This window comes from Pinus tabuliformis, chromosome 3_1 (assembly GCF_031772625.1).
Source record: "Pinus tabuliformis cultivar Carrire ecotype Pingquan chromosome 3_1, CPIR1, whole genome shotgun sequence".
Lineage (NCBI taxonomy): Eukaryota > Viridiplantae > Streptophyta > Pinopsida > Pinales > Pinaceae > Pinus > Pinus tabuliformis.
In genome coordinates this window covers 711,061,331-711,076,650 of record NC_142301.1, presented here as the reverse complement: position 1 = coordinate 711,076,650, position 15,320 = coordinate 711,061,331, and the positions used below count along the sequence as shown (strand labels likewise).

At 38.2% G+C, this 15,320-nt stretch overlaps 1 pseudogene; it reads left to right on the top strand.

Annotated features, from left to right (window-relative positions):
* LOC149189210 (auxin transporter protein 1-like) overlaps positions 1–15,320 on the top strand; it is a 220,527-nt pseudogene that overhangs the window by 197,967 nt on the left and 7,240 nt on the right.

Here is a 15,320-nt window from a genome sequence, read left to right as displayed (position 1 = left end):
TCCATGAAAGATGCATGGAGGATTTTTTATGTTACAGGGTTGCATACAAGTTTTCCTCACATGTCAAAATTATGGCAGGCGATACTTACTATTCCTGCAAGTACAGTTGCTTGTGAGAGAGGATTCTCAAGACAAAACATAATAAAGGATGTCCGAAGAACAAAGCTATCATTAGTTACATTGGATGCCTTGATGCGGGTGTCTCTAACAGGGCTTGATTCATCGATGGTGGAATGGGATAGGGTATTTGACATCTGGAAAGATGCTAAAGAAAGGAGAACCTTAAATATTTAAAGTTTTTGCTTTTATTTTTATGTTTGTAATAGTGGTGTTTTGACAATTACCTCTTTTGGTGAAACTGTCCAAAATTTAGTTTGTGTACATGGTGATATTGAATCTACTTTTTGAACATTTACATAGTTCAAGCTCTTTACTATTCCACGGGTCAGCCCAGTCAACTTTAGCCTTGTTCAATTTATAAATTAATTGTGAAAGGTTCTTTGAAGCAGTTTAAAAATAAATAAATAATCCATTAAAAAAATATGCTATGCTCGATTTTATTCTTAACAAACCAGTTCACAGAGCACAGACGAGGTGGAGTTGGTGCGATCATTGCTCAAAGTGGACACCTAAGGAGGACGGTTGCATGGTAAGTACCCTCCTACTGTTTCAATCTCAGAACCCGAATATTTGTTCTACGTTCCTGCATTTCTGTCAAGGTTCTATGCTATTAACTACCGCCACACTCCTTAGTGGGCACTTCATTCTATTCAATTTAGGAGTGTGGGAGAATCAACAAACTCACCAGTTACAACCGTCACTTGAAATTTGACTGCCCTCTGTGCAGTCCGGTCCAAGTTCTGTCCATATATTTGACTGTTGGGTTTCGCATTGAATGAATGTTTGAGTATTAGGTTTTGCATTGGAAAGTGGGTATCACAGGATTTTGCTGTGATTGAATTCTGAGTAAGGGGTTTACACCCATGAATTTTGCGCAGTAAGTCTTTTATATGTTTGAAATTTCAGTAGAGCTTGATGCATTGAATCCATTTGTCTTTAGTGGGATATTAAACCAGTTGAATTCTGAGTAGTGGGTTATGTAAAAAATTGAGCTTTGTTTTGTATTTGTTGTAAAAAATTGGACTGGACTTTCAATAGCGGTTTGTGCAGTAAATAGCATTAGACTGTTGGGTTTTGTCTGAAATGAGGTTGAACACAACTTCTTGTCTGCAAAGTCGGTTGTTGGGGGATCCACCAAAAGGGTCGTTGTATCCAACCGAGAAATCATGCACATTATGTTTTTGGTTTGAAAATTATTTCACAACTATTGTTCTTTTATTGTACAATTTGAAACTAGATGAAACTTGTACAAATAAATTTTAAAAGACATATGATGGGCAGTTTAAAAATAAAAACGTCATAAAAAATTTCCTTGACGGGTAGGGTCACCCGTCAAATTTAACCCCTGCTTGGCCACATCTTGTTCCAATTTGACCCAGGGTAATTATGAGTCTTTTAAAATGTTCAATAATTGTATTGGAAGTATAAATATTAAATACGCGAGTTTGACCCTGGGTAATTATGAGTCTTTTAAAATGGTCAATAATTGTATTGGAAGTATAAATATTAAATACGCGAGTTTGACCCTAGGTAATTATGAGTCTTTTAAAATGGTCAATAATTGTACTGGAAGTATAAATATTAAATACGCGTGGGGCCCAATGCAGGAAAAAGCTCAACTTTTTGTCTTTTCTCGTTGGCCCCATCTTGTTCCAGTTTGACCCAGGGTAATTATGAGTCTTTTAAAATGGTCAATAATTGTACTGGAAGTATAAATATTAAATACGTGCGGGGTCCAGTGCAGGAAAAAGCTTGACCTTTTCTCTTTTCTCCTTGGCCACATCTTGTTCCAGTTTGACCCAGGGTAATTATGAGTCTTTTAAAATGGTCAATAATTCTCACTATAAAATTGTAATGGAAGTATAAATATTGAATATCTGATATTAGCTAGGAATATATATATATATATATATATATATATAAACCTATATTGTATTGAATTTCAAATATGAAATCGTAATGCAAGTAAAAATATTAGATATTTGATACTAGCTCGAAAAAAAATATAAAACTGTATGGGATTGGATTTTAGTTAAATGCAGAAGGTTTATTCATTTTAAAATAGTTTTTTCTTTTATCCATGTGGTAATCAAATTCATTTCAATTTTAAAATATAAATATTTGATATACATTTCATTAGATTACCTTTTAATTAGAAAAAAAAAAATTACACTCTCAAAATATCCTTTATTACACCGTAAGGCGTTTCCATTTGAAATGAACTTTTTTCTGAGCTTCGCTGTCATTGTTATAGACCATCAGATTAAGTGTTAGATGATTAAAATGTTGTCCTCCGTTGATTTCATAACTGACTCCTCCTTACCCTACTCCTTACCCTCCATTGATCTCATAACGAACTCCTTACTCTCCGTTGATCTCTTAACTGACTCCTTTTCAGTTGCGTTCTAACTACCCTCACTTCATTATTATTTCTCATTCTCCCCGTTCATTTCTATGTGTTCGAATCAAATCTAAATTGGTTGCAGCTGCTGCATTATTGCCTTGCACATGCCAATCACATACCCCATAGCTACGGCCCATCACAACGACAACAACGTCTCAACTGTGTCAATTTCCGGCCTGGGAGACTCGAACGGCGTCTCAACTGTGTCAATTTCCGACCTGGGAGACTCTTTAAGCGAGTCAAAGAATGTAAGGTAGAATTTGATTACATCTTTCAGGCCATGAAAATGAATTTTCAATGTTTGTTACTGCTCGCCAGATTATCAACAGAGATCCAACTCCGACTCTCAGCGCAGAACCGCTTTATGAAGATCAGTGTGGTGATTGAACAATGGTTTTTTTCCTGATACACACTGTGCAAATAGACGATGTAAAGCATTCCGCACCAACAAAGCTGGTCCTCTACTTCGCTGGGGTCACCAATATACGCTACACTTTTGGTGGTCACGTCGTGACAGTGTACGTTCTCAATTATTATTTTTCTTCGCTTTCATGGGTTTCTACTGAAAATTAAAAGTCTGCCACTTCTAACAAACCTTCAATTTTGGTAACAGGGAAATAATGCATGCCATGTGGAAACCTAAAAAATTTAAGGCAATTTACATGCTGGCAACTTTGCATGTCTTTACTCTGACTCTACCCCTTTGCAATATCAGTTTACTGGACGTCGGGAGACACACTGTTGGATCACGCAAATGCCCTTTCCTTACTTCCCAAGTCGGGCTTTCGCGACCTGGCAGTCGTTCTAATGCTCATTCACAAGGTCTGAAACAACAATTTCCATTATTATTTTTTTGTTGTTGCAGTGTCCGAAGCATAAATGAGAGTTTCGAAATTTGAAATGGTTGCAGTTCATTACCTTCGGGTTCGCATGCACCCCCTTATACTTTGTGTGGGAAAAGGTTATCGGAATGCACGATACAAAGAGCATTGTGAAGCGTGCACTGGCGAGGCTGCCTGTGGTGATTCCCATATGGTTTCTTGCAATCATTTTCCCCTTCTTCAGGACTATCAACTCTGCAGGAGGCGCTCTCCTACTCAGCTTTACAGTCTACATTATACCTTCCATGGCTCACATTTTAACTTACAGGACAACTTTGGCCAGAAAGGCACGAATATTTACACATTTTATATACTCAGTAATAATTTCTTTAAAGTGAAACATTTAATGATATCTATATATTGATAATTTTATTTTTTTTATAAGTTTTGAATTTATATATGACCATCTTAGATGCAGTTTGACTCTGGATTTATGTAGTCATGAGAGGGATTTTTTTTTTCAAACTTATTTTTTTGATTTATTTAGCCTTGAGAGAGCATGGAATCTTTTATATGAACTTATTTTTTGATAAGAAATTTCGAAGAAATGTTAACAACTTAGAAATTTTCTTAATTTAATTTTTGTGGGTGCTTGATAAATCCTGATATAAAATAAAATTAAGTTGATTTAATTAATAGTAATAATAATTATTATTATTTTTAAATATTATTTTAATTTTAACTTTAATGTAATTTTATTGATTCAAAATGTTTATATAATATAAGTTTATAATATCCCTTCCATAATATAATTTTGTAACATTGATATAAAATAAAATTAGGTTGATTTAATTAATAATAATAATTATTATTATTATTTTTAAATATTATTTTAATTTTAACTTTAATGTTAGCACCTAAAGGTTCAATTTACTTATTGGGTGGGGGGGCGTTGGTTGAGCGTGCTCCGCATCCTCTCCTCTCCTTATTAGTCGAGCCCCGTTGCCGGTCCTTAACAGTCAAGCTTGCTTACGCAGCCTTAACAGTCGAGCCTGCTTACGCATCCTTATCAGTCGAGCCCCATTGCCGGTCCTTATCAGTCGAGTCACTAACGTATTCATTTTACTTATTGGGTGGCCCCTATCAAATAAGTAACTAAAAAAGTCACTAACGTACCTCACCCTAAAGGGCCTTTGGTTCGAGCGAGCTTGACTCTATTGCTTATGGATGGAATACAACAATTTCTTGCACTTCCTTGCACTAGGAAGCGCAAGCCCCTCTGGGACCTTGCTTTCAGGTCTGGTCTTGTCTCCCTTGTTGCTTGCTTTCCTAGCGAACTACTAGACTAATTCATTCTAATTAATGAGCATACTTGATATGAACTCCCTCCCTTTAAGCTGGATTCATCTTTCAGAAGACTTGCTTAAGTGGTAATGGTCAGAGTAGTTTGCCTTCGCTCTTTGGCTAAGATGGTGAATATGCCCTGTTTTAGTATAATATATCATATCTTTTTATCCGTGCTCGTGTAGTAAACTCCTCGTCTGAGCATTTCCAGAAGTATGACTCGTTTTAGCTGTCAGTCATGAGTACGAACTTCCAACCCGGAAGAAGAGAATCGAAGGAAAGAGGAGTGGCTGTCTCAAGCTTGAATGAAAGCCAGACCGTAGAGTGTGCTTAAACTCCTGTATGGAAGGCATAGGTTAGCCATAAGCAGGAAGACTTGCGAAACCCATAATTGACTGAATGAAGGGTAGCTCGCCTAATCTAGAAGTAGCCATCGAGAGCAATTTCATTACCTCGACTCTCATGAAGTCAGAGTAGTTCGACTGAAGGAGGGAAGGCTTGTCTGATCCTGAAGGCAGCAACTGTGAGCACGCTTCTTCTTTTCCTCGATAGGTCAGAGCAGTCAGTCTAATTGAGGAATATATTCTCGAAGTAGTAGTTTCTAAGCTCACTAGTCGGAATTCTTTCACTCTTTCGCGAGCGGAGAAGGTGCCGTAAGGCCGCTCTATTGTGAAATAGAGGTCTCTCTTCTTCCTTTCTTTCAAACCAGTCTTAGTCGTTTTCTCTACTCTAGTCTTGGACCAGCTCGTCTTGAGGAAAGGTTCTTGCAGAAGTTGAATGCATTACCAATCTTTCTTTCCCACTCCTTCCAGTCAAGTAGGAGTCTTTCAATTTGGATAGCTCGATTCAACTCAAGGTATAGTGGGCATCGAATCCTGACTTCTACTCTTTTATTTGAATGAGGGTCGTAGTCTTCTCGATTCCGGTAAGCACTCCTCAAATGGTCTCAACGGGCAAATACACATGAAAGTTGGTAAACAAGGGACGGAGTCACTCACTATTCATATGGTGAGGGTTTAATGAAGGCGTGTTATAGGGATGGATGGCTTGACGATCTGCTCGGATGAGAGAAAGCTGCAAACAAGTTACCCTCGGCTGCAACAAACTTCCCCTCGAGTTTGCTTTTAGGAAGGAGTCAAGTTTCCACTTCTGGTTCTCGAGAAAGCAAGCGCAGGTACTCTCAGGGAGAGGACCAAGCGAGATCAAGCAATCAAGGGTATCCTGTTAGCCTCTTGTTGCAGCAGGTTAATCATCTTTCATGATCGACATTTTTACATGCCAAATATGTCATACTATGCATGCTGCAATGCTCCATATTTGCTACAGATGGCCAGAGAAGTATCCATGAGAGTGTGCTAGTCTAAATGCCACGGCTGTGTTCTAGTTCTGATGAGTAATCCATTTTGATCGGTTTTCAAGTATAGGGAGGTCCAAACAGCTTAATCTTGGCCTCCCTAGGTTTCAATTTCCTGTTGTATAATATAGAGAATGAACATCTGTCCAAACAGCTTAATCTTGGCAGATTTGTAGATAGGTAGAGAAACAAGGGTGCTCAACAGCTTAATCTGAGCCCCCGACTGAAATAAGTGTAGAAGTAGATAGGAGCACAGCAAGAAGAAAGAATGAAAAGCTGGGTATGCTAGTTCAAGTGCACCTAAACCAAAAAGAAGAGAAAATGCTAGGTGAGTAGGTCAGGTAGGTAACTTTGTGGTTGCAGAATCATGGCTTGTGATCCATTTCATATTGTCAAGTGTTATATCTATCATATCACAAGTTTGAGGTAGTTTTCCATTTGAAGGACTTCAAGTGAGGCATGTCTAACTCCCCTTCTTCCTCTTTCCCCAAATCACTCACTAACTTCCCCCAAAAGAGGTCAAGACTGCTTGATACCTCTTAGATTCATCATTCTCCATATCATTTGCCTTGGTGGAGATCTGCTTCACTCAAGGAATGCTTACACTTCTTCTATCAGTCATTTTCCGCCATTGATAGCCTAAGACATCATACTTAGCGCTTGTTCTCATCTTTGTCATGTTAACTACTAACTTTATTATGTAGCTCCCTATCTATTTCCCTTTCCCCTACTAAAACTATGTACATAACTCCCCTATATACATATCCCTCCCCCTCGTTGAAAAATAACCATATGCATCCTTGGGGATTGCTAAGTTTATCTGAAACTCAGCAAGAACCCTCATTGCCCCCTCAAACCATATTCTCATGCATTTTGGACACTTTCCAATGCATAGAACCCTTCATCCCCCCTAACTATCTCCCAAGTGCATAAGGACTCATTCCTTTGCATAATTCCCCTTCACATGTTTAAAAATCACCCCTTTGACCTTGGTTTGCCTTTATAAGGCATGAAACCCTCTTTCGCCACTAAACCCCTCTCAAAACCACATCACTTTCCTCCTAAGTGCCTTTGGACTCCTTCCAAGGCATAAGAATATGCAAACCATGCAAAAACCATGAAAAACCTTCAAAAAATGACAAAATCCTCCCTTTTTTGGCCATCAGACCCCTTCCGATGCCTTAGAATCCAAGCAAAAGCATAAAGGTTACCCCCTCCGAATTCAAAAGACTTGCATTTTTGAATAAATAATGGCTCCGATGAGAAATGGGTCCTTTGGGTCCCCCTCCGATACGATATCGCTATCGGGAGGGGGCAATCATATGTTCAAACACCATATATAACTCCTCCGAATTCATGTTTCCTTTGCATTTTAATAAAATGCATGCCCAGATGAGAAAAGGATCTATTTGATTCCCCTCCGATACGATATCGCTATCGGGAGGGGGCAGTGGCATATATAAGCGAAATGACTAAGTCTCAAGGCATGGGGCATAATGCCGATGGGCCGGACCCGAAAACATATAAAGTGGACTGGTAAAAGCATATCGGGTCTGCCACATTTCGGCGTTTCTATGTGGCAGCCCCATGACCCCGCCGATAGCGAATTGCCGAATTAATCACAGCCATCCATTTTTGGGCCCCAAATCAATGGCCCATATGTAATCGGCGGTCACCCCATGTATATGGCTCCGACCAGCGGAGCCGAAATAAAATTAAGGCGCGGCGCATAAGGATTTCGGGTCCGAAAGGAGCCCGTTACACAGCGAAGAGGGATTGCTCCGATATGGCGGAGCCGAAATAACAAATGCAGCAGAGTTTAAAGGATTTCGGGTCCGCGGACCCGTTCCATTGTAAATCCGCCGATTTGGGTTCGCCGATGGGCCGGACCCGAAATGCAATAAAGAAGGGCCTATAATCAGATCGGGTCCGCCAGCTATTTCGCTCATCGGGGGTTTTACATGTTGGGACCAATGGTCCGCCCCGATGTGAGTTAGCGCCAGCCGTCCGATCGCCCTCCCAGATCAACGGTCATGATCTGTTCACGGCTCTCCCCATGTCCTACTGGCGGAGCCGAAATAAATTATAGCGTGGCACAATAAGGATTTCGGGTCCGTAAGGATCCTTTGTACAGCGAAAAGGGAAGGCTCCGATATGGCGGAGCCGAAAAGTTATAAAGGGCAGCCTCAAGGCATTTCGGGTCTGCGGCAGTTCGAAGGTTTTACATGTTGGGACCAATGGTCCGCCCCGATGCGAGTTAGCGCCAGCCGTTGGATCGGCCCGCGCCAGATCCAACGACTATGATTTAATCTAATGAACAGTGATCGCTCCCGCCCTAGTTTTGGTAAAATTTCATGTTTTAAGGCATTTTTGCCTTATAAAAGGAAAGCGGCCATTTTTCACAGGGTTTCTTCTAGCGCCCGCGCCCGGCTCCAGTTAAAGAAATTCATGCATCCTTAAGCCATTATGGATTGCTCCAAAGCCCTGTTTAGCTCCAGAAGCCAGTCTCGGCCTCAGCACGATCAGCAGCATGCAATTCCTCCTTTTTGCGGCATTTCTTCAGAGTTTAATACTATTTTGAATCGGCCAGCGCCGATAGCATCCCAAAGGCCACGGAAGTCTTTGCAGCAGTTATTTTTGCATTTAATTGGCAGATAAAGGGGCGATTAGACAGTTTAAAGCATATCAGCGGTGAGAAAAGGCCCAAATTCAGTGCCAAAGTGTATCAAGATGCGGCAAAGAGTATCAGTCCAGTTTTTCAAAGCAGATGAAGGCAAAGCAAGCCCAACAAAGTCAACAAAATTAAGGCTCACCAACACCTCTTTTGTTGCCTTAAAGCCACCTAAAGGCATAAATGAAGGCTTCCAAGGCAGAGTTATTGAAGAGACATTGTTCCCAATCATATTTTTGGAGTAGCGCTGCTTCCTTAAAAGCACAGTTATCACACAGAGGACAGCGCGTGGCTCAAGGCACTCTTTCAGTCCATTTTTGAAGCTGCAAGACCATGCGCAGACCTAAAGAGCCATTTTGATGAGGCTGCTCCCTCATGAACACCTGTTTTAGATATTTTATTGCATTCATTTCCAGCACAACTTAGCATTAGAAGCAGTTATTGCACAGATCTCTTTTGAATCTGTTTTGATAGATATTTTGAGATATTTTCTCCCTTGACACCTGTTCAAGGGATGTTTGTAAATATTTTCTATTTAAACCACCCTCTGCACTGTTTTAAGGGTTGGTTGGTCGATAACTTCCTCTCTAGACTTGCACTGTATTTTCTGAGAGTCTCTATAATCAAAGATCGTTGGAATGTTTGGGAGATGAACTGGCTGTTGTGTTTTAATGACTAAAGAGTGACTATGGAATCCTAACGCTTCTACATAGCCCAATAAGTGTTTCTTATCTCTGTTTACAGTTTATATGTTTTATGCCATCATTGTTTCACTATCTAAATAGCAGAAAGAAAGAATAGTTCAGAGCTCACTTAGTTGTATTCTGTTCTCAATTTCTGTGATTTATCTATGTTTTCCTCTGAATTAGTCCTGAATATGAATACTGATTGGCTCATATTTACACTAGTTCCTTCATATATGAATGTTGTTTAGGAATCCTTGATTGCTCCTATATAAATTTTCATTCACCTTCCCTCTGTTAGCATAATGAGAGCTACTTAGTTGCCTTTCATTCACTGACCTTCATTCCATCCTTATTCCAGCTTGATATTGTTTTATGTGTAGCTATCCTGCTCTGTATTCCTCTTGTGACCAAGAAAACGCAACAACAAGCCTAATCCACGACTCCATGCCCAATGGTTTGAACTTCTCACACTACGCATCCCAACTATGTTTGAAAGAATCCCCCATCCCACCAAACATAAACAAAACCCCCTTGAACTCATTAGCTAGCCTAATATCATCTTCAACAAAGCTGAATTATAAAGAGAGAGCCCTCTCTGATTGCAGGTAGGCTAGGACCTGCAGTCCAAAGATTGGTTTGTGGTTACCTCGGCCGTATCCTTTAAGGAGCTTTAAGGACAACCTGAGTGATAACATATCCTATTACGTATCAAGAAAGACGTTGGGTACTCTATCTTTGAGCTTTCCCTTTTTTGAGCAAGTAGATCAGTTATCCCCTTTAGTGGGTTCAGTGGGTCGGTCTATATCTTGGGAGTATTCCATTCCTTTGATCGAGGACTCAACTCATTTCTCCTTAACGAGCAATCAAATGTGTGACGCCAGACCATAATGAAACGCAGGGAATGGGCCATAAAGAATGAGAATACGCGAGTGGGGCTGAAAAATGAAAGAATGTGTTGGGGTCTTTGTATGGCTCTGTTACCGCCGCCTTAGCTACTAGTAGTGCCTCTGCCCGTGCTCTAGCGACCTATACCTCTGCTTCTTTTACTGGGTATGTCGTGGCTCGAACTTCAATCGAATCAATGAGGTCAACTCCCGGTGAAACAAATCGGTCAAAAAGGTCCATTGGATCAAGGGAAACTGTCTCTTTCTTTTGGTAAACTATCTTTGGGACTGGGACTAGATCTTAAACTAGCATCGATGCTGGCTCTGAAATGAGAAGATCTAATTCTGCGGGATCAACTTGAATGAACCGGTGGGTAAACTTCTGTTCTTTTTAGGCTATCTCTTTGCCCCTGCTACCTCTGCCACTTTAGATGATGCTACTGTTGGTGTGGGACTGGAAATGGGCGGGGTGATGCAAGGCAATTGCTTACCTTATTCCATCAGAATTGCCATTATCTCTTATTTACCCCTGCCGCTCCTTCGATTCAGGTGAAGTGGAGATAACACGAATCGAATCTTACCTTTATATCATTTTATAAGGGGCCGGGGTTTCGGCATAATACTTAGGATCCTATTCCTATCATGACGGGATATGTGATCAAGAAGTGTCAAAGCTGGGATCGAATAAAAGAAATCTGAGCAGATGGGAGCTTAAACAGTTCGAATTCATGAAATGCCGCCCAATCGATATTAAATTAGAAAGTGGTTTGCCTTTCAAATTAGAAAAAGATTTTCCATTCAATTAAAATAATTAATATAGAAAGTGGAAAAGACTTTCCATTCAATTAAAATGATTTAGAAAGTGGTTTGCCTTTCAAATTAGAAAAAGACTTTCCATTCAATTAAAATAATTAATATAGGAAGTGGAAAAGACTTCCATTCAATTAAAATAATTTAGAAAGTGGTTTGCCTTTCAAATTAGAAAAAGACTTTCCATTCAATTAAATTATAAAGTGGTTTGCCTTTCAAATTAAAAAAAGATTTTCCATTCAATTAAAATAATTAATATAGAAAGTGGAAAAGGCTTTCCATTCAATTAAAATGATTTAGAAAGTGGTTTGCCTTTCAAATTAGAAAAAGACTTTCCATTCAATTAAAATAATTAATATAAGAAGTGGAAAAGACTTTCCATTCAATTAAAATAATTTAGAAAGTGGTTTGCCTTTCAAATTAGAAAAAAACTTTCCATTCAATTAAAATAGAAAGTGGTTTGTCTTTCAAATTAGAAAAAGATTTTACATTCAATTAAAATAATTAATATAGAAAGTGGAAAAGACTTTCCATTCAATTAAAATGATTTAGAAAGTGGTTTGCCTTTCAAATTAGAAAAAGACTTTCCATTCAATTAAAATAATTAATATAGGAAGTGGAAAAGACTTTCCATTCAATTAAAATAATTTAGAAAGTGGCTTGCCTTTCAAATTCGAAAAAGACTTTCCATTCAATTAAGATAATTAATATAAAAAGTCGTTTGTCCTCCAAATTAGGAAAATACATTCTATTCAATTAAAATAATTAATATATCACTTAAAATCAATTTGAATAATAAAACTTCAAACATTGTTTTTTAAATAATTAATTAATATATCACTTAAAAAAGTGGTTTACCTTCCAAATTAGAAAAAGACTTTCCATTCAATTAAAATAATTAATATAGAAAGTGGTTTGCCTCCCAAATTAGAAAAAGACTCTCCATTCAATTAAAATAATTAATATATCACTATTTTTTTTAAATAATTAATTAATATATCACTTAAATTAGAAAGTGGTTTGTCTTCCAAATTAGAAAAAGACTTTCCATTCAATTAATTAATATAGAAAGTGGTTTGCTTTCCAAATTAGAAAAAGACTTTCCATTCAGTTAAAATAATTAATATATCAAAGTGGTTTGCCTTCCAAATTAGAGAAAGACTTTCCATTCAATTAAAATAATTAATATATCACTTTTTTTTTTATGTAAGAGTAGGACCTTCTATTAAATTTAGTCAAATATACATAATTTACAAGAAAGTGGTTTGTCTTCCAAATTAGGAAAATACTTTCCATTCAATTAAAATAATTAATATAGAAAGTGGTTTGCTTTCCAAATTAGAAAAAGACTTTCCATTCAATTAAAATAATTAATATATCAAAGTGGGTTGTCTTCCAAATAATTAATATATAAAGTGGTTTGCCTTCCAAATTAGAAAAAGACTTTCCATTCAATCAAAATAATTAATATATCACTTTTTTTTAAGTAAGAGTAGGACCTTCTATTAAATTGTTTTTTAAATAATTAATTAATATATCACTTAAAAAAGTGGTTTACCTTCCAAATTAGAAAAAGACTTTCCATTCAATTAAAATAGTTAATATAGAAAGTGGTTTGCTTTCCAAATTAGAAAAAGACTTTCCATTCAATTAAAATAATTAATATATCAAAGTGGTTTGTCTTCCAAATAATTAATATATAAAGTGGTTTGCCTTCCAAATTAGAAAAAGACTTTCCATTCAATTAAAATAATTCATATATCACTTTTTTTTATCAAGTAAGAGTAGGACCTTCTATTTAATTCAGTCAAATATACATAATTTACAAGAAAGTGATTTGTCTTCCAAATTTGAAAAAGACTTTCCATTCAATTAAAATAATTAATATAGAAAGTGGTTTGCTTTCCAAATTAGAAAAAGACTTTCCATTCAATTAAAATAATTAATATATCCAAGTGGTTTGACTTCCAAATAATTAATATATAAAGTGGTTTGCCTTCCAAATTAGAAAAAGACTTTCCACTTTTTTTTATCAAGTAAGAGTAGGGCCTTCTATTAAATAATCAAATATACATAATTTACAAGGAGCCACACCCGCTTTGCGAGAGTTGACTAGCCAAACCAAACCAATCACCCAAAACTAAGAGAACCTGAACCAGAAAACCGGGGAGAACTACTGAACAAAGCACAAAGAGCCTAGAAAGTCCATAATTCGCCATGGATCCAAAAGAGGTCCCACCACAAGTCAAATTGAAAACTGACAAACAGAAAAACGGACCCAAGGAAGTTAAATCATAACACTCTAAACATTTTTCAGGTCTGACCCCAAAATGCACAAACAATTGCCACCATTGATCCACTGATTAAGATCCAATGGTCATCGTGGATATCAGAAGGACGAGAAACACAAGAGTTAACCATCTGATGAGGGCGGTTTTCTCTCTCCTTGTTCTGCAATGTGTCACTCAAAGAGTGGAATCAGAACCAAACACAAAAAAATTGGAAGTTGTATAGATCTCGCCTGATATAGTGCTTGTGGTATTGGACTGGTTGACTCATGGAAAAACAAACACGTCCATTCACCACATTTTGAACCTTAATTCCTTCCAGCAGGAAGTACTTGAGCCAATACCGTTCACCTGGATTCTTTGTCAACCACCACCTAAGCCAAATGACGTGGGCTACCCCACCTTGTGGAGCTATCCAAGTCAAACCTTTCATCATTCAATCAAAGGGAATCCGGACCTTTCAAAATAGCCGAACCATGGCGGGTTAGATTGTGTGGAGTCCTCCAACCTCCCACTGGTCTTCAAGGTTCCTATGATCCAACCTGTGTGAAGTCCTCCAACCTCCCGCTGGTCTTCAAGGTTCCTATGATCCAACCTGTTAGTTCATAGTTCCATATCCTAGGTAGCGTGACATAGACAGTCCTCCCACAATTTACCTGGGGAAGCGAATTCCAAGCATACCAATAATCCCTATCCTTGTTTATGACTCCTTCATTCACCAAATGATCTGCTAACATATTAGCCTTCCTTTTCACATGAGGAAATCTGACAGTTTTAAGGGTTCACGGGTGAGAATAGATGCGGTAAAAAACCTGCAAGAGTTTCTAGTGCTTCGACACTTTATCTGGAGAGGTTCCATTGCTAATCTTCTTAGCCGCTCTAATAATTAATTCCGAATCCGTTTCAATTATAACATTGTGTGAACTTGAATTCATCAGGATTTCCAAGCATTTTTCTAATGCCATGAGCTTATCCATGTTGTTTGTGGCCTTCCCCAAGTGGCCATGGAAGATTATCTATATTTGTCCTTGATCGTCTCTTATGGCACCCCAAAAGCCCGCTAATCCTGGGTTTCCCTTAGCTGCTCCATCAATATTAGCCTTTAAGAAACCAAAAGGAGGAGGCTTCCAGATGGTAGCACACTTATTTATAAGCCTCACTACCTTCATTATTCCCAGCGGATTGATAGACTGGAGACCTAAGTGAAGTAAAATTCTCTCCTCATGGGGCAGGGGAGGATCTTTAGGAAGGGTCCTCAACAAGCTTCTTACTGTGTCTTTGAGCTGCCTTAGAATTTGCTCAATTATGTGTTGGGGCCTGTGTGTTTTGTTTTTGAAGATTCAACTGTTGCGTTCTTTCCACACATGCCAGATGACAAAACTTGGAACCAGAATCCAGGCTTTATTAACTATCTCATCCCTAAGAAGTTCTTCCTCCAGTTCTTTAGAGTGTTGGATATGCTGAGATTATCCCTATCATTTTGTCTAAAAATAGCAGCCACCCAGTCCCACACCTTTGAAGTGAAAGGACAGAGGTTGAGAAGGTTTTCAATTGTCTCCTCACGAGTGCCACAAAGGTAACACTTGGAAGGACCAATGAAGCCTTTCTTGAGGAGATTCTCCCAAGTTAAGATCTTCCTTTGATGCACTAGCCAGATGAATAGATTTATTTTCATCCAATGCCGACTTTGCCAAAGTTTCATCCAAATCTGATCAGGATTCAAAAAGTTAAATCCCGTGACTTCCTGTTTGGCTTCCTTGAGGTTAAAGTTTCCTTCAGAGTACTTTCCCCATCTTAGTTGATATGTGGAGGAAGAGACAAGAATCCTTCTATGCTCTAGCTCCTGGGTGAGGGCTTCTGCCTTGGTTTTTAGCTGGTTTTCATCACTGTATCCTAGATCCTTCCACTACCTCCATTTTCCATTATTCCTTCCCTGAT